The sequence below is a fragment of the Meles meles genome, chromosome 3 (genome assembly GCF_922984935.1).
Source record: "Meles meles chromosome 3, mMelMel3.1 paternal haplotype, whole genome shotgun sequence".
Lineage (NCBI taxonomy): Eukaryota > Metazoa > Chordata > Mammalia > Carnivora > Mustelidae > Meles > Meles meles.
This window is the reverse complement of record NC_060068.1, coordinates 24,874,679-24,902,450: the sequence shown is the minus strand read 5'-3', so window position 1 is coordinate 24,902,450 and position 27,772 is coordinate 24,874,679.

Below are 27,772 nucleotides of genomic sequence, written 5' to 3'. Positions count from 1 at the left end.
CTGTCCTAAGTGTCATACTTTGTGTTTCACTGTTGCTTTCTGGTTGATTCTCATCAATTTATCTTTTGACACTTTTATTAAATTTATTATTTTAATTATTTTCATTTATTTTAAAAAGGCTTTTATTGTTATTGGACACTTTATTTTATAAAATACATGGCATTTTTACTGTGGATTTAACAAATTCTCACATTCCTCTGAAGACATCAGATTTTTTTTGTAAAAGTTTCTTGCATTTATCCTTTTTTAACATTTAATTTTATCTTTTCAGTGTTCCAAGAGTCAATGTTTATGCACCACACCGAGTGCTCCATGCAATTCATGCCCTCCTTAATACCCACAGCCAGGCATTTATGTAAGTCATTTTTAATTCAGTGTACGTGTGTGTGTGTGTGTGTGTGTGTCTTTCATATAACGAATTCCTCAATATTCTGATGGCTTTGTTCCTAGAAATGTATGATACTGAAGCATAGAGTCCTTTGTTGGTATTTCCTCCCAGATGGTATTCCTTCTGGAGAAGATTCCCTCCACTCCTTCCTACTTAGAGTATTCTCAAAATACCATTTCTCCTACACCTTTGAAGTGTCTATTCCTTATAATGCCTTCACACCAAATGTTCTTATCTCCAATTCTGCTCTTGTCACCCTCTATTCTGTTTCCCTCTCCGTTTTAACTTATGCAGATTTACTGCTTTATTATTATGTGAGTTGAACTTTATGACAGAGGGTGATACATATAGGAGCTAAACTCACACGTTTCAAAAAATGGAAAAAGTTTCCAGTACACAAAAGCAAGAGGTCAAGCAGAAAAAGGAAAGGTGCCATAAAGCAATGCATAATGTTATATAATTATTGAGGAGCAGAAGAACAATACAGATGTTTTCAGAGAGTGTAAGCAGAGTCAAGGAACTACAATAAAATGCTAGAGAAAATTGTCAGGAAAGTAGTTTCTTTAAAGCATTTTATTGAGTGATGACAATGAAATCTGCTTCCTATAATTTATAGGAGTCAGTAACACTTCATGGTAGAATTCTCAGGTAAAAGAAGCAGATACTAAGTCTTGGCATCAAAACAATGAAGTGATCAAAAACCAAAAGGATATATATCTACAGCATGACCTGATAGGACTACTATAGTTTCAGAAATCCTAGGCCTTAATTACAAATGAAAACAAAAATCACTGCCAAAGTGTAATAAAATATACTCAAGTATGGGTCTATAATTTATGCATTTACACTGCATTATAATGCATACTTAACAAGTATAAAGCCTAATGTTGATAATAACTAAACTTACACAGGAAAATAAAACATGTGTATCTTAATAAAGTCACAAAAATATATTATCCTTAAAAATTTAGGGAGGAGTCAAGATGGCGGGGAAGTGGGAGGAGGCGCCAATTCAACCTGTACCCTAAAGTGAGTTGATTACCTACAAAAGAACTCCGATCACCCATGAAATCAGCCTGAGATCAGAATTATACACGTCTGGATCTATACAGGATCAGAAGATGCCAGTGGGCAGGTAAAGTGGAGTGGGAACGTCGGACTGATATCAGAAGATAAACAAAAGGGGGAGGGAGCCACCAGAGGCGACCAATTGGAAAGCAATACCCCATACGAGAGTGCCCTGCATCTGGGGACCAGCATTCGCTTGGATTCTGGTTGAATTTTCTCAAAAAAAAAAAAAAAGAGCAAAGGATTGCGGGGCAAATTGTGGGAATAGGGGTGGTTAGGGACAGGGCTTAAGACCCTGGACCCAGGACAGCCTCCCCTGGTGCTGAGCCAGAGAGAGTGCAGTGGAGAAACCAGGTCTTAGTCCCTGAGCCCCCAGCACACCTGAGAATGCATGGGGACCGGCTCCTGTGAGGGGCTGGGAGCCTCGCCAGATGGCATTCCTGAAACGTGCCCATCCCACACGCACCCCTGGGAGAGGTGCTCACAGGTGCTAGCCGGGCGCTCTGGCACACGGAAAAACCAGGCATTCCCAGACTGGGCCAGTGGGAAAATCTCAGTGTGTGATCACTGCTTGGAACCTCTCTGGTGATCTGGAGCTGCCCAGACAGCCGCCGATGCCTTGGTATTGGGAAAAACGAGGAGATGCTGCATACCCAGGGACCATGACTCAGAACCTACTCTGCCAGCAGCTCTGGAGAGCATTCTGAGTCTTCTCTCTGAGAGGGAGGTCGGGGTGCAGTTTGCTCTCCTCTAAACCTCCAAAAACCATCAAAAGCTGTCAAGGTGAGAGAAAACAGATGAACAAACATAAAAACCTCCAGAGAACAAAAGCCTGAAAAAAACGGTTTCCTAAGAGACCACCCCCTTGAGGGGGGGCAGGAGGACCTAACTCAGGGAACATCATAGACTGAAAACCCACGTGGCAGGCTCCTCCCCCAGAAAACCAACCAGGAAGAAAGAAAAAAAAAAAAAAAACAACAAGAGAGCAACCAGCACTGCTTCCCAAATACTACTTTTATTTTTAACTATTTACCACTATTCTGGTTCTTTTTTTTATACATATAGATAACTTTTTAACCTATTTATCATCAAAGTGAGATGTCCAGTACATCAAATTCCTTAATAACATTCTACCCTGAACATTTTGATACATACACCTGTGTTTTTCTTTTGCTTCTCTATTTTTAAATTTTTTTTACATTGTAATTTAGTTTAGTCTAGTTTATTCCTTTTTAAATTTTATTTTCTAATATACATATAGAGTTAAAGTTAAAGGTAATCCCCTTTCCCCAGTCAATGCTACCCCTATAGGCATACCAATTTTTAATCCCCCTTTATCTTAGGAAAGTTTAGTCCCTTAACAAAGACATCAAGATACATCCAGGAAGAATCAAAATAAACCTCCTCACCGACACTGAAAATTTATAACCACTCTCCCATCTTTTCCTTCCACCAGCGTTTCTGTGTATTTGTGTTTGTCCTGATAGTATACAAATCTTATACTTGGGGTTCTTTTTGATGAGATTCTTCCTTTTTGTTGCTTTATATATATATATTTTTTCTCTTGTCATATATATTTATCAGTCTTTATGTTTGTATGTTTTTGTTTTCATACTTCATAAATCTTACCTTGGGGCCCATTTGGGCTGAGTCTTCTCTTTTATCTTTCCTTTTATTTCCTCTCTCTCTCTCTCTCTTTCGTTTTTTTCTCTATTTCTTTTTCTTTCTTTTTTTCTCTCATTTGGGTGGGGAACCCTGATTGCACAGAAGCGTTCCAGGGTGCACCTTGATGCACCACAATCGATACATCCAGCTGAATCATTTCAGTCATCTCTTCCCAAAATGACCAGGAGGAGGAATGCCCAACAGAAGAAAAATACAGAGGATGGACCTTCTGCAACAGAGCTAATGGCTATCGATATAGACAATATGTCGGAAAAGGAATGCAGGCTAACAATTATCCAGGCAATAGCTAGGTTGGAGAAAGCCATGGATGACCAAACAGAATTGATTAGGACAGAAGTGAAAGCCAACAGTGATGATGTTCACACTGTTAGGATAAAACTGAAAGCCACCAGGGATGATGTTCAAAATGCTCTCAATGAATTCCAATCTAATCTAAATTCTCTAAAATCTAGGGTACTGACACAGAAGATAGAATTAGTGATCTGGACGACAAAGAGATAGAGAGAAAGGATAAGGAGGAAGCCTGGAACAAACAGCTCAGAAGTCACAAAAACAGAATCAGGGAAATAAATGATGCCATGAAACATTCCAACGTCAGAATTATTGGAATCCCTGAAGGGGAAGAAAAAGAAAGAAGTCTAGAAGATATAGTGGAAGAAGTTGTCTATGAAAATTTTCCCAATCTCACGAATGGAAACAACGTTCATGTACTAGAGGCAGAGAGATTTCCTCCCAAGATTTTAGATTCTCAAAAGTCCTCGCGACACCTGATAGTTAGAATGAAGAATTACAAATCTAGACAGACCCTCTTAAAATCAGCTAGGACAAAGAAGCTCATTACATACAGAGGAAAGCCCATTAGAATAATGTCAGACCTTTCCACAGAGACCTGGCAAGCCAGGAAGGGCTGGCAAAATATATTCAGAGTACTAAATGAGAAGAACATGCAGCCAAGAATACCCTATCCAGCAAGACTGACATTCAAAATGGATGGTGAGATAAAGAGTTTCCAAGAACTGCAAGACTTAAAAGACTATGCAACCACCAAGTGACACTGCAGGAAATATTAAGGGTGGGGGGTCCTATAAAAGAGAAAAAAATCCTAAGAATATCATTGAACAGAAATATAGAGACAATCTACAGACAGAAAGACTTCAAAGGTAACACGATGTCAATAAAAACCTATCTCTCAATAATCACTCTCAATGTGAATGGCCTAAATACGCCCATAAAACGACACAGGGTTGCAGATTGGATAAAACGACAGGACCCATCCATATGTTGTCTACAAGAGACCCATTTAGCACATAAGGATACACCAAGACTGAAAGTGAAGGGATGGAGAAGCATCTTTCATGACAGTGGGCCTCAGAAGAAGGCCGGGGTAGCGATTCTCATATCAGATAAATTAGATTTCAAACCAAAGACTGTAGTCAGAGATACAGAAGGACACTACCTAATTCTTAAAGGGACTATCTACCAAGATAATTGAACAATTGTAAATATCTATGCCCCCAATATGGGAGCACCCAATTACATAAGAAAACTATTAATCAAGATAAAGAGTCATATTGATATGAATACATTAATAGTAGGTGATCTTAATATGCCTCTCTCAGAAATAGATCATCGAAGCAGAAAATTAATAAAGAAATAAGAGCATTGAATGAAACATTGGACCAGATGGACCTCATAGACATATACAGAACATTCCACCCTAAAACAACAGAATACTCATTCTTCTCAAGTGCACATGGAACCTTCTCCAGAATAGACCACATACTGGGTCACAAAGCAGGACTCAACTGATACCAAAAGACTGACATTATTCCCTACATATTCTCCAATCACAATGCTTTGAAACTGGAGCTCAATCCCAAGGAAAAGTTCAGAAGAAACTCAAACACCTGGAAGCTAAAGACCACCTTGCTGAAGAATGCTTGGATAAACCAGGAGATCAAAGAAGAACTTAAACAATTCATGGAAACCAATGAGAATGAAGACACTTTGGTCCAAAACCTATGGGATACAGCAAAGGCGGTTCTAAGGGGGAAATACATAGCCATCCAAGCCTCCCTCAAAAAAAATTGAAAAATCCAGAATACACCAGCTCTCTCTACACCTTAAAGAACTGGAGAATCAACAACAAATCAAACCAACTCCACACACAAGAAGGGAAATAATCAAGATTAGAGCAAAAATCAATGAGATAGAAACCAGAGATACAGTAGAACGTATCAATGAAACTAGAAGCTGGCTTTTTGAAAGAATCAATAAGATAGACAAACCATTGGCCACCCTAATCCAAACGAAAAGAGAGAAAGCCCAAATTAATAAAATTATGAATGAAAAGGGAGAGATCACAACAAACACCAAGGAAATAGAAACAATCATCAAAAATTATTACCAACAGTTATATTCCAATAAGCTAAGCAACCTAGATGAAATGGATGCATTCCTAGAAAAGTATAAAATCCCAAAATTGAACCAGGAAGAAATTGACAACCTAAATAGACTGATGTCTAGTAACGAGATTGATGCAGTAATCAAAAACCTCCCAAAAAAACAAGAGCCCAGGACCTGACGGATTCCCTGGGGAATTCTACCAAACTTTCAAAGAAGAAATAAAACCAATACTCCTGAAGCTGTTCCAAAAAATTGAAGCAGAAGGAAAACTTCCAGACTCTTTTTATGAAGCCAGCATTACCCTGGTCCCCAATCCAGGCAAAGACTCTACCAAAAAGAATTTCAGGCCAATATCACTGATGAATTTGGATGCTAAGATTCTCAACAAGATTCTAGAAAACAGGATCCAGCAGCACATTAATAATATTATCCACCATGACTAGGTGGGATTGATCCCTGGGTTACAAGGATGGTTCAACATTCCCAAATCAATCAATGTGATAGAACAAATCAATAAGAGAAGCGAGAAGAACCACATGGTTCTCCCAATTGATGCAGAAAAAGCATTTGTCAAAATCCAGCTTGCATTCCTGATTAAAATGCTTCAAAGTATAGGGATAGAGGGAACATTCCTGAACTTCATATAATCTACCTATGAAAGACCCACAGCAAATATCATCCTCAATGGAAAAAAGCTTGCAGCCTTCCCGTTGAGATCAGGAACACCACAAGAATGCCCACTCTTACCACTCTTGTTCAACATAGTATTAGAAGTCCTAGCAACGGCAATCAGACAACAAAGAGAAATAAAATGTATCCAAATTGACAGTGAAGTAGTCAAACTCTCTCTCTTCACAGATGACATGATTCTTTATATGGAAAACCCCAAAGACTCCACCCCCAAACTACTAGAACTCACACAGCAATTCAGTAACGTGGCAGGATACAAAGTCAATGTACAGAAATCAGTGGCTTTCTTATACACTAACAATGAAAATACAGAAAGGGAAATTAGAGAATCGATTCCATTTACTATATCACCAAGAACCATAAGATACCTGGGCATAAACCTAACCAAAGTAGTAAAGGACATGTACTCAAGGAACTACAGAACACTCATGAAAGAAATTGAAGAAGACACAAAAAGATGGAAGACTGTTCCATGCTCTTGGATTGGAAGAATAAACATTGTTAAAATGTCTATACTGCCTAGAGCAATCTATACTTTTAATGCCATTCCGATCAAAATTCCACTGATATTTTTCAAAGAGCTGGAGCAAATAATCCTAAAATTTGTATGGAATCAGAAGAGACCCCGAATTGCTAAGGAAATGTTGAAAAACAAAAACAAAACTGGCGGCATCACGTTACCCGATTTCAAGCTTTACTACAAAGCTGTGATCACCAAGACAGCGAGGTACTGGCATAAAAACAGACACATAGACCAGTGGAACAGAGTGGAGAGCCCAGATATGGACCCTCAACTCTATGGTCAAATAATCTTCGACAAAACTGGAAAAAATATTCAATGGAAAAAAGACAGTCTCTTCAATAAATGGTGCTGGGAAAACTGGACAGTGATATGTAGAAGAATGAAACTCGACCATTCTCTTACACCGTACACAAAGATAAACTCGAAATGGATAAAAGACCTCAACGTGAGACAGGAATCTATCCGAATCCTAGCAGAGAACATAGGCAGTAACCTCTTCGATATCAGCCACAGCAACTTCTTTCAAGATATGTCTCCAAAGGCCAAGGAAACAAAAGCAAAAATGAACTTTGGGGACTTCATCAAGATCAAAAGCTTCTGCACAGCAAAGGAAACAGTCAACGAAACAAAGAGGCAACCCACGGAATGGGAGAAGATATTTGCAAATGACAGTACAGACAAAAGGTTGATATCCAGGATCTATAAAGAACTTCTCAAACTCAACACACACAAAACAGATAATCATATCAAAAAATGGGCAGAAGATATGAACAGACAGTTCTCCAATGAAGACATACAAATGGCTCTCAGACACATGAAAAAATGTTCATCATCACTAGCCATCAGGGAGATTCAAATTAAAACAACATTGAGATACCACCTGACACCAGTTAGAATGGCCAAAATTAGCAAGACAGGAAACAACGTGTGTTGGAGAGGATGTGGAGAAAGGGGAACCCTCTTACACTGTTGGTGGGAATGCAAGTTAGTGCAGCCACTTTGGAGAACAGTGTGGAGATTCCTGAAGAAATTAAAAATAGAGCTTCCCTATGACCCTGCAATTGCACTGCTGGGTATTTACCCCAAAGATACAGATGTAGTGAAAAGAAGGGCCATTTGTACCCCAATGTTTATTGCAGCAATGGCTACGGTCGCCAAACTGTGGAAAGAACCAAGATGCCCTTCAACGGATGAATGGATAAGGAAGATGTGGTCCATATACACAATGGAGTATTATACCTCCATCAGAAAGGACGAATACCCAACTTTTGTAGCAACATGGACGGGACTGGAAGAAATTATGCTGAGCGAAATAAGTCAAGCAGAGAGAGTCAAGTATCATATGGTCTCACTTATTTGTGGAACATAACAAATAACATGGAGGACATGGGGAGATGGAGAGGAGATGGAGTTGAGGGAAACTGGAAGGGGAGATGAACCATGAGAGACTATGGACTCTGAAAAACAACCAGAGGGTTATGAAGGGGCGGCAGGTGGGTGGGGGGGGGTGGGAGGTTGAGGAACCAGGTGGTGGGTAATAGGGAGGGCACGTACTGCATGGAGCACTGGGTGTGATGCCAAAACAATGAACACTGCTATGCTGTAAATAAACAAATAAAAATAAAAAAAAGAAAAAAAAATATACTACTCATCTTGAAGAGATGTGAGAACCCCCTCCAAAAAAATAATGTCTATACTGCCTAGAGCAATCTATACTTTTAATGCCAAGTCTGATCAAAATTATACCGGTATTTTTCAAAGAGCTGGAGTAAATAATCCTAAAATTTGTATGGAATCAGAAGAGACCCCGAATTGCTAAGGAAATGTTGAAAAACAAAAACAAAACTGGCGGCATCACATTGCCTGATTTCAAGCTTGACTACAAAGCTGTGATCACCAAGACAGCGTGGTACTGGCATAAAAACAGACATTTAGACCAATGGAACAGAGTGGAGGTCCCAGATATGCACCCTCAACTCTATGGTCAAATAATCTTCGACAAAACATGAAAAAATATGAAATGGAAAAAGACAGTCTCTTCAATATATGGTGCTGTGAAAACTGGACAGCTATATGTATAAGAATGAAACTCGACCATTCTCTTACACCTTACACAAAGATAAACTCGAAATGGATAAAGGACTTCAACATGAGACAGGAATCCATCAGAGTCTTAGAGCAGAACATAGGCAGTAACCTCTTCGATATCAGCCACAGCCACTTCTTTCAAGATATGTCTCCAAAGGCCAAGGAAACAAAAGCAAAAATGAACTTTAAGGAATTCATCAAGATCAAAAGCTTCTGCACAGCAAAGGAAACAGTCAACAAAACAAAGAGGCAAGCCACGGAATGGGAGAAGATATTTGCAAATGACAGTACAGACAAAAGGTTGATATCCAGGATCTATAAAGAACTCCACAAACTCAACACACAAAAAACAGGTATTCATATCAAAAAATCGGCAGAAGATATAAACAGACACTTCTCCAATGAAGACAAACAAATGGCTATCAGACACATGAAAAAATGTTCATCATCATTAGCCATCAGGGAGATTCAAATTAAAACCACATTGAGATACCACCTGACACCAGTTAGAATGGCCAAATTTAGCAAGACAGGAAACAACGTGTGTTGGAGAGGATGTGGAGAAAGGGGAACCCTCTTCCACTGTTTGTGGGAATGCAAGTTGGTGCAGCCACTTAGGAGAACAGTGTGGAGATTCCTCAAGATATTAAGAATAGAGCCTCCCTATGACCCTGCAATTGCACTACTGGATATTTATCCCAAAGATACAGATGTAGTGAAAAGAAGAGCCATCTGTACCCCAATGTTTATAGCAGCAATGGCCACGGTCATCTAACTGTGGAAAGAACCATGATGCACTTCAACGGACAAATGGATAAGGACGATGTGGAACATATACTCGATGGAGTATTATGCCTCCATCAGAAAGGATGAATACCCAACTTTTGTAGCAACATGGATGGGACTGGAAGAGATTATGCTGACCAAAATAAGTCAAGCAGAGAGAGTCAAGTATCATATGGTTTCACTTATTTGTGGAGCATAACAAAGAACATGGAGGACATGGGGAGATGGAGAGGAGAAGGGAGTTGAGGGAAATTGGAACGTGAGATGTACCATGAGAAACTATGGAGTCTGAAAACAACCTGTGGGATTTTAAGAGGCAGGGGTTGAGGTTGGGGAACCAGGTGGTGGGTAATAAGGAAGGCACGTATTGCTTGGAACACTGGGTTGGTGCAAAAAACAATGAATACTGTTACGCTGAAAATAAATAAATTTAAAAAAAATTACTCATTTCCATGAAGTATTTCGGGGATGGACATTTATATGTCATCAAGATTTTAATAATGAGGAATTTTTTTTTTCAAAATATGTGTTAAGTTTTTTAAGAGTTGCAATATGTCCTGAATAAATCACAGTGGCACTAAAATAATGAATTAATAAGATATTATTTTTCTGTACCTACTATGTATCTCTCTTTAGGGAAAACGAAGTTACTGTCCCATGGAAAATATTAACTAAACATCAACTGATTCTTCTTATTGGGGTTATTCTCACCATCAATATTGGCCTGGGTTTCTTCTCTCTCAGTTTTCTTATTTTCCTAATGGCTCTGTTTGGTAACCTGTCCATAATCATCCTAATGCTCCTTAACACCCATCTCCATATACCCAATGTATTTCCTACTTAATCATGTCCCTCAAGGACATGAACTACTCCTCCAGTATGGTTCCCAAATGGTTTCTGATAATCAGTCTTGAAATAAGTATATTATTTTCATTGGGTCTACAATTCTGAGTTTCCTCTTCATTGATTTATCTGATGCAGAAGTATTACTATTGACCTCTGTGGCCTATGATCATTATGCAGCTATTTGCTTTCCTCTCCACTATGCTACTTGTATGATCAAAAGAGAGTGTGTAGTGATCATAAGAGGATCTTGGATGATGGGCTCAATCAACTCCTGGGCCCACACTGCATATGATTTATGTTTCCCTTTTTATAGATGTAGAACCATCAACAATTTATTTAATGATGTCCCAACCATGTCCTGCATGGACACCTGTGTCTATGAGTACAAAGTTTTTGTAAGCATCACCCTCTTCCTTGTGTTTCCTTGACCTGCAGCACCCATCTCACTGTAATGACTTTCTACTATGCACCCTTAGTTCACACATACTTATGCCCTAGATCCTTCCAATCTCCCACAGAGGACAAGGTCCTTGTTCTCTTCTACACTATCCTGACCCTAGTGCTCAACCTGATCATTTACAGCCTGAGAAACAGGGTGAAGCAGACCCTGAGAAGACTAATTCAGAGGATCTGCTCTATAAAAATGTAACAAAGTTCTCAATGAGCCCTGCTGCTTAGAAGTCCATTAATTTCACCTTGTACACTCTTTTAGAACAATGTCATTCCAGAATTTAAGATGAATATTTCATTAATCCAGAAAATAAATAATAAAGATTTGACAACATAATTATATGTTACCAATCACTCTATTTTTCTGGTAATTTTTTTTCTTTCTTTTTATCCCAAATAATTTATTAAATGTAGGTTGAAGTCTAAAAGCCACAGATATTCTCAATACTTTGGGTACCTACGCAATACAATAAATTGGACCACAGTAGCCAAAACATGGAAGGAGACTAGTTGACCATTGGCAAATGAATGACTAGAGAAAATATGTTATATATACCATTATATAAAATCTATACATATATATGTATATATCTATATGTAAATTGTATCTATACATGTGTATATTTCTGTAGATATACAGATAAAATCTATAGATATATAACATGTGTTATATATATAGATACGAACACATATATAGATATGTAATACATATTAGACATCAGATATATAGTTATGTAATATTACTAATATAATATTACTAAGCCATGAAAACAGAATGAATTTTTTGATGTGCAGTGACATGAATGAAGCTTGAGATTATTACTCCAAGCGAAGTAAGTCAGAGAAAGACATCATTGAGTTTTCACTCATATGTGAATTCATAAAAGAAAGGAGCAAAGGGGAATAAAAGAGAGAGAGGTAAATCAATAAACAGATCTGTAACTCTAACGAAAAACCAGAAGGTCACCTAAGGGTGGGTGGTTGGAATGGGTTAAATTGGGAATGGGAATTAAGGGTACACATGTGATGAGTACCAGGTGTTGTGTGGAAGTGATGAATCACCGTATTATATACCTACAACTAATATTGTTCCGTATATTATCTAGCTGGAATTAAAATTAAATCTTAAGTGGTGACCAATGATAAAACTGTATCTACAGTGGACGATTGGTGGAGCAAGCATAGACTGCTTTTAAATTAATTCCCTTCAATAACACTGAAATGTGTAATGGAGTTCACTTTGCATTTAATTTTTGCAAATAGTTTTCAGTGTTTATGCCTGGAAACAGGAGTTTAAAAAATATTCTGCATCAATGATCAATTGTACTACTGATCAATTAATAAAGCAATATAACATAATTATCCTTGGAAAAGTGAATATAAATATATAATATATAAATAACACACACATATGCACATATATGTATAACATACAAACATAAAATGTAAAACCCTGAATTATATTGAAAAAGATTAATTTAGCACATTTAAAAGTGGAGTGTTCCTGGATTAAAGCAAATCCCTCTCATAGCTAGGGTTTTGCAAGATTGCATTTCCACCTACAGTAGGCAGAAATATTATAGAACCATGGTGGTTCTGTGAAATTTTGATGACTTTCAGAAAGGGGCTCTTCTCTGTTCTTCATACCACCAGAGGTTTCTATCATAATAAAAACCATCCTTTTTTGTCTGGACAACATCAACTTTGATGCTTAGAGCTTATCAGATTCAGTAGAATTATAAATAGAAAATACCTAGTAACCATCGGTCTTCTAAAGTCCACTGTTCTTAAAGTACCATTAGTCAACTTATAATACTCACCACCAGTATGGCTTAGGCCATTGTAATCTGTAGCCATTCACATAAAAGGGATTTAGTACAACAGCATTTCCAACATTTTTTTTTTAAATAAATCTACCAGTGATTGGGTTCCCTGGGTGATACAGTGGGTTAAGCATCTAACACTCGATTTCATCTCAGGTCTTGTGAGATGTAGCCCCAATATTGGGCTCCAAGCATGGTGTAGAACCTGCTTAAGATTCTCACTCCCTCTCACTCTGCCCCTCCACTTACCCCCATAAAATTAAAAAGTATAATAAAAATTAAAAAGCATTCAGATATTTAATTATCATATATAATTTAAAAAACGGTGTCATTTAAAAGAGATGCCAGCATTGTGTCAGCACTAGGAACTCACAGATTTCCATTGAAGTAATCCAGGATGAAGTTCCCCAGCCAGGTTACCTGTTTTATTGGTACACCCCCACCTTTTTTAAAATCTAGTGAAGGAAAATTGTGTTCACATTTTCATAAATGTAAGCCCAATATATTCAATAAACATGTTATAGTAATCTATTTCAAAAAAGGGGAGTGACAGGTTATATAAATTTCTGTATTTGGCTTTCAATCCAGAATTATCTGAGTTAGATTCCTACTATTAATAATTTTTTAAAGGGACCTGGTGAAACCAGAAATGCCTTTCCCTTTTTTGGCTCTGGGAACACCTTGAAGTGTAGATCCCAGAGACTGATTGTCTTTCATGAACAGCACCAGTGGGCAGGACTGGGGTTACAGGGCAGTAGCTGAGGCACTTGTCCTTCACCAGAAATATTCTCTGTGCTCAGGGAAGTACAGGGAGGGGAGTTCTCATCCATCCACTGGGTACCAATCGAGTTTCATACCTTCAAGGAAGAGGTATGCCAAAGGGTCCCCTGAGGTTGTTCCTGTCATAGAAACACACCATAAGGCTGTAAAGTCTTGGGAATAAACATGCAAAGTGGAAATGAAATGATGCGTACCATTTCCTTAGACATGTTTAAATGTTCTCTCAGTGTGGATGCCTCTTCCTTCCGTTTCTTTTTCTCGTTGCCCCATAATATTGTTCTTTTTTTTTTTTTGCATTTGTATTCAATATTTTATTTTATTTTATTTTATTTTTTTCCCATTTTATTTATTTTTTCAGCGTAACAGTATTCATTCTTTTTGCACAACACCCAGTGCTCCATGCAAAACGGGCCCTCCCCATTACCCACCACCTGTTCCCCCAACTTCCCACCCCTGACCCTTCAAAACCCTCAGGTTGTTTTTCAGAGTCCATAGTCTCTCATGGTTCGCCTCCCCTTCCAAATTTTTTTAATAAACATATAATGTATTTTTATCCCCAGGGGTACAGGTCTGTGAATCGCCAGGTTTACACACTTACAGCACTCACGATAGCACTTACCCTCCCCAATGTCCATAGCCCCCTCCCCCTCTCCCAATCCCACCTCCCCCCAGCAACCCCCAGTTTGTTTTGTGAGATTAAGAGTCATTTATGGTTTGTCTCCCTCCCAATCCCATCTTGTTTCATTTATTCTTCTCCTATCCCCCTACCCCCCCATGTTGCTTCTCCATGTCCTCATATCAGGGAGATCATATGATAGTTGTTTTTCTCCGATTGACTTATTTCACTAAGCATGATACGCTCTAGTTCCATCCACGTCATCGCAAATGGCATGATTTCATTTCTCTTGATGGCTGCATAGTATTCCATTGTGTATATATACCACTCCTTCTTTATCCATTCATCTGCTGATGGACATCTAGGTTCTTTCCATAGTTTGGCTATTATAGACATTGCTGCTATAAACATTCGGGTACACGTGCCCCTTCGGATCACTATGTTTGTATCTTTAGGGTAAATACCCAGTAGTGCAATTGCTGGGTCATAGGGTAGTTCTATTTTCAACATTTTGAGGAACCTCCATGCTGTTTTCCAGAGTGGTTGCACCAGCTTGCATTCCCACCAACAGCGGAGGAGGGTTCCCCTTTCTCCACATCCTCGCCAGCATCTGTCATTTCCTGACTTGTTAATTTTAGCCATTCTGACTGGTGTGAGGTGATATCTCATTGTGGTTTTGATTTGTATTTCCCTGATGCCGAGTGACGTGAAGCACTTTTTCATGTGTCTGTTGGATATCTGGATGTCTTCTTTGCAGAAATGTCTGTTCATGTCCTCTGCCCATTTCTTGATTGGATTGTTTGTTCTTTGGGTGTTGAGTTTGCTAAGTTCCTTATAGATTTTGGATACTAGCCCTTTATCTGATATGTCATTTGCAAATATCTTCTCCCATTCTGTCAGTTGTCTTTTGGTTTTGTTAACTGTTTCCTTTGCTGTGCAAAAGCTTTTGATCTTGATGAAATCCCAATAGTTCATTTTTGCCCTTGCTTCCCTTGCCTTTGCCGTTGTTCCTAGGAAGATGTTGCTACGGCTGAGGTCGAAGAGGTTGCTGCCTGCATTCTCCTCAAGGATTTGGATGGATTCCTTTCTCACATTGAGGTCCTTCATCCATTTGGAGTCTATTTTCGTGTGTGGTGTAAGGAAGTGGTCCAATTTCATTTTTCTGCATGTGGCTGTCCAATTTTCCCAGCACCATTTATTGAAGAGGCTGTCTTTTTTCCATTGGACATTCTTTCCTGCTTTGTCGAAGATTAGTTGACCATAGAGTTGAGGGTCAATTTCTGGGCTCTCTATTCTGTTCCATTGATCTATGTGTCTGTTTTTGTGCCAGTACCATGCTGTCTTGATGATGACAGCTTTGTAATAGAGCTTGAAGTCCGGAATTGTGATGCCACCAACGTTGGCTTTCTTTTTCAATATTCCTTTGGCTATTCGAGGTCTTTTCTGGTTCCATATAAATTTGAGGATTATTTGTTCCATTTCTTTGAAAAAAATGGATGGTATTTTGATAGAGATTGCATTAAATGTGTAGATTGCTTTAGGTAGCATAGACATTTTCACAATATTTATTCTTCCAATCCAGGAGCATGGAACATTTTTCCATTTTTTTGTGTCTTCCTCAATTTCTTTCATGAGTACTTTATAATTTTCTGTGTATAGATTCTTAGTCTCTTTGGTTAGGTTTATTCCTAGGTATCTTATAGTTTTGGGTACAATTGTAAATGGGATTGACTCCTTAATTTCTCTTTCTTCAGTCTTGTTGTTGGTGTACAGAAATGCAACTGATTTCTGTGCATTGATTTTATATCCTGACACTTTACTGAATTCCTGGACAAGTTCTAGCAGTTTTGGAGTGGAGTCTTTTGGGTTTTCCACATATAGTATCATATCATCTGCAAAGAGTGATAGTTTGACTTCTTCTTTACCAATTTGGATGCCTTTAATTTCTTTTTGTTGTCTGATTGCTGAAGCTAGGACTTCTAGTACTATGTTGAATAGCAGTGGTGATAATGGACATCCCTGCCGTGTTCCTGACCTTAGCGGAAAAGCTTTCAGTTTTTCTCCATTGAGAATGATATTTGCGGTGGGTTTTTCATAGATGGCTTTGATAATATTGAGGTATGTGCCCTCTATCCCCACACTTTGAAGAGTTTTGATCAGGAAGGGATGCTGTACTTTGTCAAATGCTTTTTCAGCATCTATTGAGAGTATCATATGGTTCTTGTTCTTTCTTTTATTAATGTGTTGTATCACATTGATTGATTTGCGGATGTTGAACCAACCCTGCAGCCCTGGAATAAATCCCACTTGATCGTGGTGAATAATCCTTTTAATGTACTGTTGAATCCTATTGGCTAGTATTTTGGCGAGAATTTTTGCGTCTGTGTTCATCAAGGATATTGGTCTGTAGTTCTCTTTTTTGGTGGGATCCTTGTCTGGTTTTGGGATCAAGGTGATGCTGGCCTCATAAAATGAGTTTGGAAGTTTTCCTTCCATTTCTATTTTTTGGAACAGTTTCAGGAGAATAGGAATGAGTTCTTCTTTAAATGTTTGGTAGAATTCCCCTGGGAAGCCATCTGGCCCTGGGCTTTTGTTTGTTTGGAGATTTTTGATGACTGTTTCAATCTCCTTACTGGTTATGGGCATGTTCAGGTTTTCTATTTCTTCCTGGTTCAGTTGTGGTAGTTTATATGTCTCTAGGAATGCATCCATTTCTTCCAGATTGTACAATTTGTTGGCGTAGAGTTGCTCATAGTATGTTCTTATAATTGTCTGTATTTCTTTGGTGTTAGTTGTGATCTCTCCTCTTTCATTCATGATTTTATTGATTTGGGTCCTTTCTCTTTTCTTTTTGATGAGTCTGGCCAGGGGTTTATCACTCTTATTGATTCTTTCAAAGAACCAGCTCCTAGTTTCATTGATTTTTTTCTATTGTTTTTTTTTTTTTGTTTCTATTTCATTGATTTCTGCTCTGATCTTTATGATTTCTCTTCTCCTGCTGGGTTTAGGGTTTCTTTCTTGTTCTTTCTACAGCTCCTTTACGTGTAGGGTTAGGTTGTGTACTTGAGACCTTTCTTGTTTCTTGAGAAAGGCTTGTACCACTATATATTTTCCTCTAAGGACTGCCTTTGCTGTGTCCCACAGATTTTGAACTGTTGTGTTTTCATTATCATTTGTTTCCATGAATTTTTTCAATTCTTCTTTAATTTCCTGGTTAACCCATTCATTCTTTAGAAGGATGCTGTTTAGTTTCCATGTATTTGGGTTCTTTCCAGCTTTCCTCTTGTGATTGAGTTCTAGCTTCAGAGCATTGTGGTCTGAAAATATGCAGGGAAGGATCCTAATCTTTTGATACCATTTGAGACCTGATGTGTGACCCAGGATGTGATCTATTCTGGAGAAGGTTCCATGTGCACTAGAGAAGAATGTGTATTCTGTTGTTTTGGGATGAAATGTTCTGAATATATCTGTGATGTCCATCTGGTCCAGTGTGTCATTTAAGGCCTTTATTTCCTTGTTGATCTTTGGCTTGGATGATCTGTCCATTTCAGTGAGGGGAGTGTTAAAGTCCCCTACTATTATTGTATTATTATTGATGTGTTTCTTTGATTTTGTTATTAATTGGTTGATATAATTGGCTGTTCCCACGTTAGGGGCATAGATATTTAAAATTGTTAGATCTTCTTGTTGGACAGACCCTTTGAGTAGGATATAGTGTCCTTCCTCATCTCTTATTATAGTCTTTGGCTTGAAATCCAATTGATCTGATATAAGGATTGCCACCCCAGCTTTCTTCTGATGCCCATTAGCATGGTAAATTGTTTTCCACCCCCCTCACTTTAAATCTGGAGGTGTCTTCGCGTCTAAAATGAGTTTCTTGTAGGCAACATACTGATGGGTTTTGTTTTTTTATCCATTCTGATACCCTGTGTCTTTTGATTGGGGCATTTAGCCCATTAACATTCAGGGTAACTATTGAGAGATATGAATTTAGTGCCATTATTAGCCTGTAAGGTGACTGTTACTGTATATTGTCTCTGTACCTTTCTGATCTACTACTTTTAGGCTCTCTCTTTGCTTAGAGGATCCCTTTCAATATTTCCTGTAGAGCTGGTTTGGTGTTTGCAAATTCTTTCAGTTTTTGTTTGTCCTGGAAGCTTTTGATCTCTCCTTCTATTTTCAATGATAGCCTAGCTGGATAGAGTATTTTTGGCTGCATGTTTTTCTCGTTTAGTGCTCTGAATATATCATGCCAGCTCTTTCTGGCCTGCCAGGTCTCTGTGGATAAGTCTGCCGCCAGTCTAATATTTTTAACATTGTATGTTACAGACTTCTTTTCTCGGGCTGCTTTCAGGATTTTCTCTTTGTCACTAAGACTTGTAAATTTTACTCTTAGGTGACGGGGTGTGGACCTATTCTTTTTGACTTAGAGGGGGTTCTCTACATCTCCTGGATTTTGATGCTTGTTCCCTTTGCCATATTAGGGAAATTCTCTCCAATGATTCTCTCCAATAGACCTTCTGCTCCCCTCTCTGTTTCTTCTTCTTCTGGAATCCCAATTATTCTAATGTTGTTTCGTCTTATGGTGTCACTTATCTCTCGAATTCTCCCCTCATGGTCCAGTAGCTGTTTGTCCCTCTTTTGCTCGGCTTCCTTATTCTCTGTCATTTGGTCTTCTAGATCACTAATTCTTTCTTCTGCCTCATTTATCCTCGCAGTGAGAGCCTCTATTTTTGATTGCACCTCATTAATAGCTTTTTTGATTTCAACTTGGTTAGATTTTAGTTCTTTAATTTCTCCAGAAAGGGCTTTAATATCTCCAGAGAGGGTTTCTCTAATATCTTCCATGCCTTTTTCGAGCCTGGCTAGAATGTTCAGAATCGTCATTCTGAACTCTTGATCTGACATATTACCAATGTCTGTGTTAATTAGGTCCCTAGCCTTCGGTACTATCTCTTGTTCTTTTGTTTGTGGTGATTTTTTCCGCCTTGTCATTTTGTCCAGATAAGAGGATATGAAGGAGCAAATAAACTACTAAAAGGGTGGCAAAGTCTCCAGAAAAATGCGCTGTAACCAAATCAGAAGAGACCCCTAATTGTGGGGGGGAGAAAGGGGATAAAAACAGGTTCTGAAAAAAAAGAAAAGAAAAAAAAAAGGAGAAAAAAAAAAGAAAAAAAAATTAAAAAATAAAACAAATAAAAAAATATAAAAAAGAAAGAAAAAATATATATATATATAGATGAACTACTCAAAAAACGTTAAAAAAGAAAAGGGTAAAAGTTTTTAAAAATTTAGCAGAAGAAGAAAAAAGAAAAAAGAAAAAAAATTGAAAAAAGAAAAAAAAATTGAAGTAGCCACAAGACTAAAGAATCATGGGGAGAAAGCCATGAGTTCCGTGCTTTGCTTTCTCCTCCTCTGGAATTGCTCTGCTGTCAGGAATTGAACCTGCTTTCTCCTTGATAGATGAACTTCGTCCTGGCTGGATATTTTGTTGATCTTCTGGGGGAGGGGCCTGTTGTAGTGACTCTCAAGTGTCTTTGCCCGAGGCGGGATTGCACCGCCCTTACCGGTGGCTGGACTAACTAATCGGCTCGGGTTCGCTTTTGGGAGCTTCTGTTCCCTGAACGCTTTCTGTAGAGTTCCGGAGGACGGGAATGAAAATGGCGGCCTCCCAGTCTCCGGCCCGGAGGAGCCGAGAGCCTGGGGCCCCACTCCTCAGTGTGCCCCCAGAGGACAGCACCCAATCACTCCCGTATCCCCAGCCTCTAGCCGCGCTCCGAGCTCACCCAGCCCGTGACCAGTTCAAGGTAACCCCGAGCTGAGAGTTCAGTCCTCGGCTCTGTCTCTGCACCCGGCTTCTCCGTTCTAATACCTGTGAGCTCTCCGACACTCTGACACCCCCGATCTTTCTGTGACCCTGCGGGGCCTGGGGCCACGCTGACCCCGCGTGGGCTTCACCCTGGTTTAGCCTCTGGAGCAATGTCCCTCAGTGGAACAGACTTTTAAAAGTCCTGATTTTGTGCTCCGTTGCTCCGCCGCTTGCCGGGAGCCGGCCCCTCCCCCCGCGGTCTATCTTCCCGTCGTTTTAGATTCACTTCTCCGCCAGCCCTACCTTTCAGAAAGTGGTTGATTTTCTGTTTCTAGAGTTGCTGTTCTTCTTCTCTTCGCTCTCCCATTGGATTTGTAGGTGTTTGCAATGTTTAGATAAGCTATCGAGCTGATCTCCTGCTACCTGATGTAGTCTCAGGCTGCTACTTCTCTGCCATCTTGACTCCTCCCCCCCATAATATTGTTCTGAACTGACTGGAGCATCTGACACAGATTGTGTGTGTGTTGGTTTTATACGTTTCTATAATTATGGCTGCAAACTGAAAAAAAATCTGCTTTAAGAGAGTGTTTTCTATTTCTCTCTCTGATAGCACCATCAAAATAAGCTTCTATCAAAGAAACAATCTAACCTGATAAACAAAACTGATTCATTTCCTGGTTTATGTTAGTCAACAGCAAACCAAAAGATCATTTTTGAAATGACAAGTGCTGATCATGATTAATTATTGAATTTCGTGCTGGAAGCAAAAAAAGTGATATTTTATACCTTCCAAGTATTATTTGCAAAATTGAATTTATACATGACACATCCAAGAAATTAAAATAAAATGAACTTTATTTTATTTTATTTTGTGAAAAATTCACAAAGTATTTTCATCAATTGCCAACTATTTTTAATTGTAAATCAAACTAAGTGACTTAATAAGTATGTCTGTAGCCTGGGAGCAAAGCTTTTTAAAATCTGACTTGAACCAGGAAGATTGGGATTTCCATGAAAGCAGGAGCTTCCTGCTCAGTCTTTAACAAGTAGAACAGGTCAGTAGATACCGTTTTTCCTCACTGGGAGAGAGTTGGCACATATCGTATGGATGTATTTTATGTCATTTTTCTTTATTTTGAAATGGTCACTAAGAATGTGCAAGGAACAAAGTCAAGAACCATAAAATGGCACCACAGGGGAGGTTGCAGAACCAGAAGTAGAAGCAGGACAGAGAGGATTTCAGAGAAAAGAGCAGTTGGAAAGTGACCCTTCTGCTAGGGAAGCACTGAGGGAGTGGGGAAGGATCTGCAGGAAGCAGCCAAGACTCTTGGAATTCCTTCCCATAGGACAAATAAAGAGAGAGATGCACTTCGAAAAAGAGCTATAGCCACCTTCCTCCCACATGCAAGACCACCAACCCCGCTGGGATGGAGAACAGTGGGACCCAGCTGTATATGAGATCTGGTGCTGGAGGAGAGAAGCAGGTGCTACCAGGAACATGAGCCCTGGTGCAGTCAGGGAGGCTCCTGAGAATTCACCACCCGGCCACCTAGAGCCCCTTCAGCAGGGAACAGGGCCAGTGCCTCCTTTGACTGGGCCTCTGAACTACACTGCCCAGGTCACCCTCAGTTACATCTATGGATTGGAGGGTCTTGTCTAGTGTGAACAGGAAAACCTGACTGAGGAGGTGAGTGTGGATTGGTGTAAGCATCCACAGCTGGGCCATGGATTGCCAGGCACTGCTGGAGAAGAGTTTTGCACATAGTCTTAGTGGGCCCTCATGGCAAGGGGTGGGAAGAAATGGGGTCATCATCCATTCATTCTCTCTTTTCCTTATGGTGATAGTCTCCCTATGCTTTTGCTTCCAAACTTGTTGCCCACTCAGGTAGGGTGTGCCTGGGTGAGAGGAGACCAGTCAGTCCAGATACAGGCCAGGGTTCAGGTGTGGACCCCCAGGGGTCCCTAATAAACCTCAGGACACCAGACTGGCTTGGGGTGGACCTTTACCTTTTGTTTCATATCGGGGCAGGTATTGCCCATCTGTGCACTTCTCCCCATTGGGGACAACAATCTCCAGTGGCAGGACAGGTCTCCTGCAGATACACAGGAGCAAATTCATCACCCCACTCGACGTTTCTCCCTGGTCCAGCCACCTAGAGAAAACCTGAGTGTCCAGTGTCCAAACCTGAGCAAAGGAAGTGCTCAAGGGGTAGGGGGATCTCCCCACTACCTGAGGGAAGTTAACCAGTCATCCCACACACCAGGAACTGTACAGGGTTGCACTAACTGAAGTCCCCCTTTTTGTCCTCTGGGCAGGGCAGGAAGCCAGAGGACCTGGGTACACCTGCACCAGCACCACAGTTACATTCCTGATTAATGTGAACATTTCCTATGGGTAGGACAACTCTCTTATGGTTGTCCTCTGTATTTTGCAGCCCCTAGTCATTGATTAAAGTTCACAGAATGTGATTTCCCTTATCTATGCCTTCATCCACTTGCAGACATATTAACGCTGTCTATAACTTGAGGTGAAACTGAATAAAAGGAAGGTCTGGTCATTATTACAACTGAAACTACTGCCTGTTATAACCAGATGCAGTCAGCCTGATGAGTGCAGGAGACAGAGCCACTTCCATGCCCAGGACTCACACTTGAGTGTTCTTTGGTATCCACTAAGTTTGCATTGTCTTCTGGTTGGAGTTGTTGTAGATGTGCTGGGGACAAGCTGCAGTTTCAGTCCTCAGCTGATATAAGTGGTGTGGGGTTCTAGTTCCCCTTTCTTAACTTAAAATATGGCAGAGTGGTTCTAGTTTCCCTTTCTTAACTTAAAATATGGCAGAGTGGCAAACAGTGGGTAGTAGTTGGAGTTTGTTCATGGGTCTTGGTAATACAGAATATGAGTTCATTTGGCCCTTCACCAGATGCTATGACTGCAAACGTTCCTTGCTCCCCCAGGGACCCTAGAATCAGGGGAAAGTGTTGAAAGAGAAGAGATCTCCAGAGCATCCAAATGGATTGGATTCTGCTGTTCTATATGGAGTGTAAGTGTTAAGTAGGAAAGATGAGCTTAAAACTGGTATTAAATGAGTATATGACATCTCCTTTCTCCATTCATCTGTATGTGGACATTTGATATCATTACATATTTGGACAATTGTGGACAATTCTCCTATAAACATTGGGAAAACAAGCACTGCTTTGAATTTTTATGTTTCTATCCTTTGGATAAATGCATAATAGAGCAATTGGTGCATCACAGGATAGTTCTTTTTTTCAAGTTTTACTTTATTTATTTGATAAAGACATCATGAGTAGGGAGGGGAAAAGGGAGAGCCACACTCGAGGCTGAGCAGGAAGTCCATGGGGGGGGCTCAACCTGGGATCATGACCTGAACCTAAGCCAGGTGTTTATCTGACTGAGCCACCTAGGAGACCTGAGTACTTCTATTTTTGGCTTTCTGAGAAAACTCTGTACCATTTCCCGATTGGCTGTACCAACCGGCATTTCCACCCACACTGAAAGAATGTTCTCCTTTTTCTTCAGCCTAACCATCATATGTTGTTTCCTGTCTTCTTCAAATTTAGCCAAATTGACCAGTGTGATATGCTATCTGTTAATGCTTTGGGTATGTATTTCCCTGATGCTGAGTGATGTTGAACTTTTTCTACTATGTCTGTTGGCCATTTGTTTATACACAATGGAATATTACTATACCTTCAGAAAAGAAGAGCATCTTGCCATTAGCAGCCACATGGATGAAAGAAGGGTTGTTATGCTAGGTGAGATATGTCAGTCAGGGAAAGTGAAATACCATATGATTTCACTCATCTGTGGAATTTAAGAAACAGAACACATGAACATAGAAGAAGGGAAGGAAAAATAAAATAAAATAAGACAGGGAGGCAAACCTTAAGAGACCCTTTATTGCAGGGAGAAAACTAAGGGTTACTGGAAAGGAGGTCATTGCGAGATGGGTTAAGTGGGTAATGGGCTTTAAGGAGGGAACTTGATGTAATGAGAACAGGGGGTTATATGCACCTGATGAATCACTGAATTCTACCTCTGAAACTAGTAATATAGTATATATTAATTAAATTGGATTTCAATGTTTTTCTAAATGCTGCTATTGAGGGGCGCCTGGGTGGCTCAGTGGGTTAAAGCCTCTGCCTTCGGCTCAGTTCATGATCCCACGGTCCTGGGATTGAACCCCACATCGGGCTCTCTGCTCCTCGGAGATCCTGCTTCCTCCTCTCTCTGCCTCCCTGCCTACCTGTGATCTGTCTCTCTCTCTGTCACATTAATAAATAAATAAATAAATAAATAAATAAATAAAAATAAATGCTGCTATTGAGATTTGTTTCAAATTTGTGGTACATTGGGGAGCTTGAGGATGGAGATGTTAGCATGTTGCTAGAAAATATTGCTTTACCTTGACAATAAGCTCTCAATCTGTTTTCTAAAGAGGGGTACTGGTGAGAAGGTGATCTTGTGAAGATACAATGAAGGAAAGTTGAAGAACTGCCTTAATTTTCACTTTAAGGATAAATAAGTGTATTTTTAAGTTCATCAGATGATTCCACTATTCATTACAATGATTGTGTTACTTATAGCTTAGTTACACTTAAATTCACCTTTACTTTTGATAAGAAAATTTTCATTTGTATAACAAATGATCTATTGCATATGTTCATACCTTCCTAGACAAACCACTAAAAACTTGAGGTATCACTGCTTTCAGGAGATAAAGCTCGCAAACCAAACCCACAAAATGATGTGACAAGGAACTAATAAGTGGGATTGGAAACTACAACAATCTTCACTAAAATTCCAGCCAAGTGAAGCAGACAGTGGACAGGACGGTTGTGGACTGACCAGAAGAAAAACAAAGAGATTAAAGTCTTGAAATGAGTCTTGAGTAGTAGATATTGTAGCGAATAGCTACGAAAATGAAGAGATAGGGGAGCCTAGGATGGAGAAGGGGCTTGCTTTCGTGCCTCTCAAGGAATAGTTATGATTCATTAAGGTGAAGAAAGATTATTTACAGTGTCTGATTGAGATGTGTGGTTATACAGGCTCTCCCACCAGACCTTACCCTCCCAAACTGGAAAACTTCTGTTCTCAAAAGAAGGTAATTGATAAAGATTCCTCTGCAGAGTGTTTCTTGATTTTCAGAACCAGAGTCTTTCCTTTGACTTTCACTTTTCCTGTTTCTCCTCCAAGACCATGTGTAAAATCAATTATTTCAGGTGGCATAGACTTTACCTTTTGCCAATTCCAGTTTATTCATTTATTTTTAAAAACTGAGGTAATATGGACATGCAACATTCTATTCCTCTCAGGTGTGTATCAGAGTCATATATGTATGTAGGATGAAAGGATCACCACTGACTTCTGGTTAACCTCTCTCCCCATTGTTACATATTTCCTTGTAATAAGAAAATTAAGATATTTTGTTATAGAAATGTTCAAATATAGCATACAATGTACAATCAAATATGATTAACTGTGGTCATCATTATCAACAGTTCTCATAAAACCAGTTTTATCCATTTTCATAACATTTATCCATTTTCATCATTAACTACAGTTCTCATAAAAGCAGTTGGATCCATTTTCCCATCTTCAAGTCACATATGTTTGTTAAGGAAAGAAGCAGGTCCTTGGTTCTCTTTTCATTCAGAATAGTTTGCCCTGTGTTCGTGGCTTTTTACCTTCAATGCCAATAACCATTTGATACCTTACATGGTCCTTGACAAGTGGTTAAGGGCATCTTTAGCCAATGCTGGCAGGGCTGAGTCCCTGTGGGAGCAGGCATCTGCTGAGCATGGAGGCATGGGGTGATGAAAACTCAGATATACAATCATGCTGATTGTGAAGGAGGATTTTCAGCAAGAAAGCCCAGTGGTTCTTACTGCGAAAAAGAGGGAGACAGGAGAGCCGCTGCTGGAGAGTCTGTCAGTCTGAGCAAGGAAACAGAAGGAGCCTGGACTCCCTGGAAAAGTTTATTCTGGACTGAAAATCAATCCTTGGTCTGCTTTCACAGGTGGGCTTATGATGTCGGCAATGTAAGTGTATGCTCACTCTTTCCTAAGCATTAATTGTGTTCCCTTTTGTCAATAATTTGCTATGGTGTGGGTGTAAGTCATAGGATGAGGATCCAGATGCTGACATGCTGGTTCAGTCCTTTGAGGAACCTCAAAGCTGGGACAAAGATTAAAACTGGAGGCTTTTCTGTAGCCCTTTACAGAAGAAGTACTGGTTTTTTAATGTATGTCTTCTTGTCACTCAGCTTTGAGTGCCTGTTGCACACCAGACATTGTCATTGGGAGCTTAGTCCTTTTAGTCTAGGGAAACACCCAAAATTATTCTGGGAGGGAATGGTGTGTGCCCCTGAGTAGGCCTTCATATGCTGCAAGAGAGGCATGATAGGATGATTGCCTATGCTGACAAGGGAGTAGCTTTGCTTCCATTGGTTAGTGGGAATGAGAATATCTTAGGCAAGCCCATAATCAGGAAGCATTACTGTTCTGCTACATGGATGGTACCTAGAATACCAATGGGGAGGGTCACACTGTCCAGGTCACACTGGGGAGGGCTGACTTACTCTCATGGACTCTCATGGAGTTCTAGTCACTGTCAGCAGGATGATATAACACTCTTTTTTTTTATTTTTTATAATTAATTTATTTATTTTTATTTGCTTATTTACAGCATAACAGTGTTCATTGTTTTGGCATCACACCCAGTGCTCCATGCAGTACGTGCCCTCCCTATTACCCACCACCTGGTTCCTCAACCTCCCACCCCACCCCACCCCCTCCCACCGCCCCTTCATAACCCTCTGGTTGTTTTTCAGAGTCCATAGTCTCTCATGGTTCATCTCCCCTTCCAGTTTCCCTCAACTCCCTCTCCTCTCCATCTCCCCATGTGCTCCATGTTATTTGTTATGCTCCACAAATAAGTGAGACCATATGATACTTGACTCTCTCTGCTTGACTTATTTCGCTCAGCATAATTTCTTCCAGTCCTGTCCATGTTGCTACAAAAGTTGGGTATTCGTCCTTTCTGATGGAGGCATAATACTCCATTGTGTATATGGACCACATCTTCCTTATCCATTCATCCGTTGAAGGGCATCTTGGTTCTTTCCACAGTTTGGCGACCGTAGCCATTGCTGCAATAAACATTGGGGTACAAATGGCCCTTCTTTTCACTACATCTGTATCTTTGGGGTAAATACCCAGCAGTGCAATTGCAGGGTCATAGGGAAGCTCTATTTTTAATTTCTTCAGGAATCTCCACACTGTTCTCCAAAGTGGCTGCACTAACTTGCATTCCCACCAACAGGGTAAGAGGGTTCCCCTTTCTCCACATCCTCTCCAGCACACGTTGTTTCCTGTCTTGCTAATTTTGGCCATTCTAACTGGTGTTAGGTGGTATCTCAATGTTGTTTTAATTTGAATCTCCCTGATGGCTAGTGATGATGAACATTATTTCATGTGTCTGATAGCCATTTGTATGTCTTCGTTGGAGAAGTGTCTGTTCATATCTTCTGCCCATTTTTTGATATGATTATCTGTTTTGTGTGTGTTGAGTTTGAGAAGTTCTTTGTAGATCCTGGATATCAACCTTTTGTCTGTACTGTCATCTGCAAATATCTTCTCCCATTCCGTGGGTTGCCTCTTTGTTTTGTTGACTGTTTCCTTTGCTGTGCAGAAGCTTTTGATCTTGATGAAGTCCCAAAAGTTCATTTTTGCTTTTGTTTCCTTGGCCTTTGGAGACATATCTTGAAAGAAGTTGTTGTGGCTGATA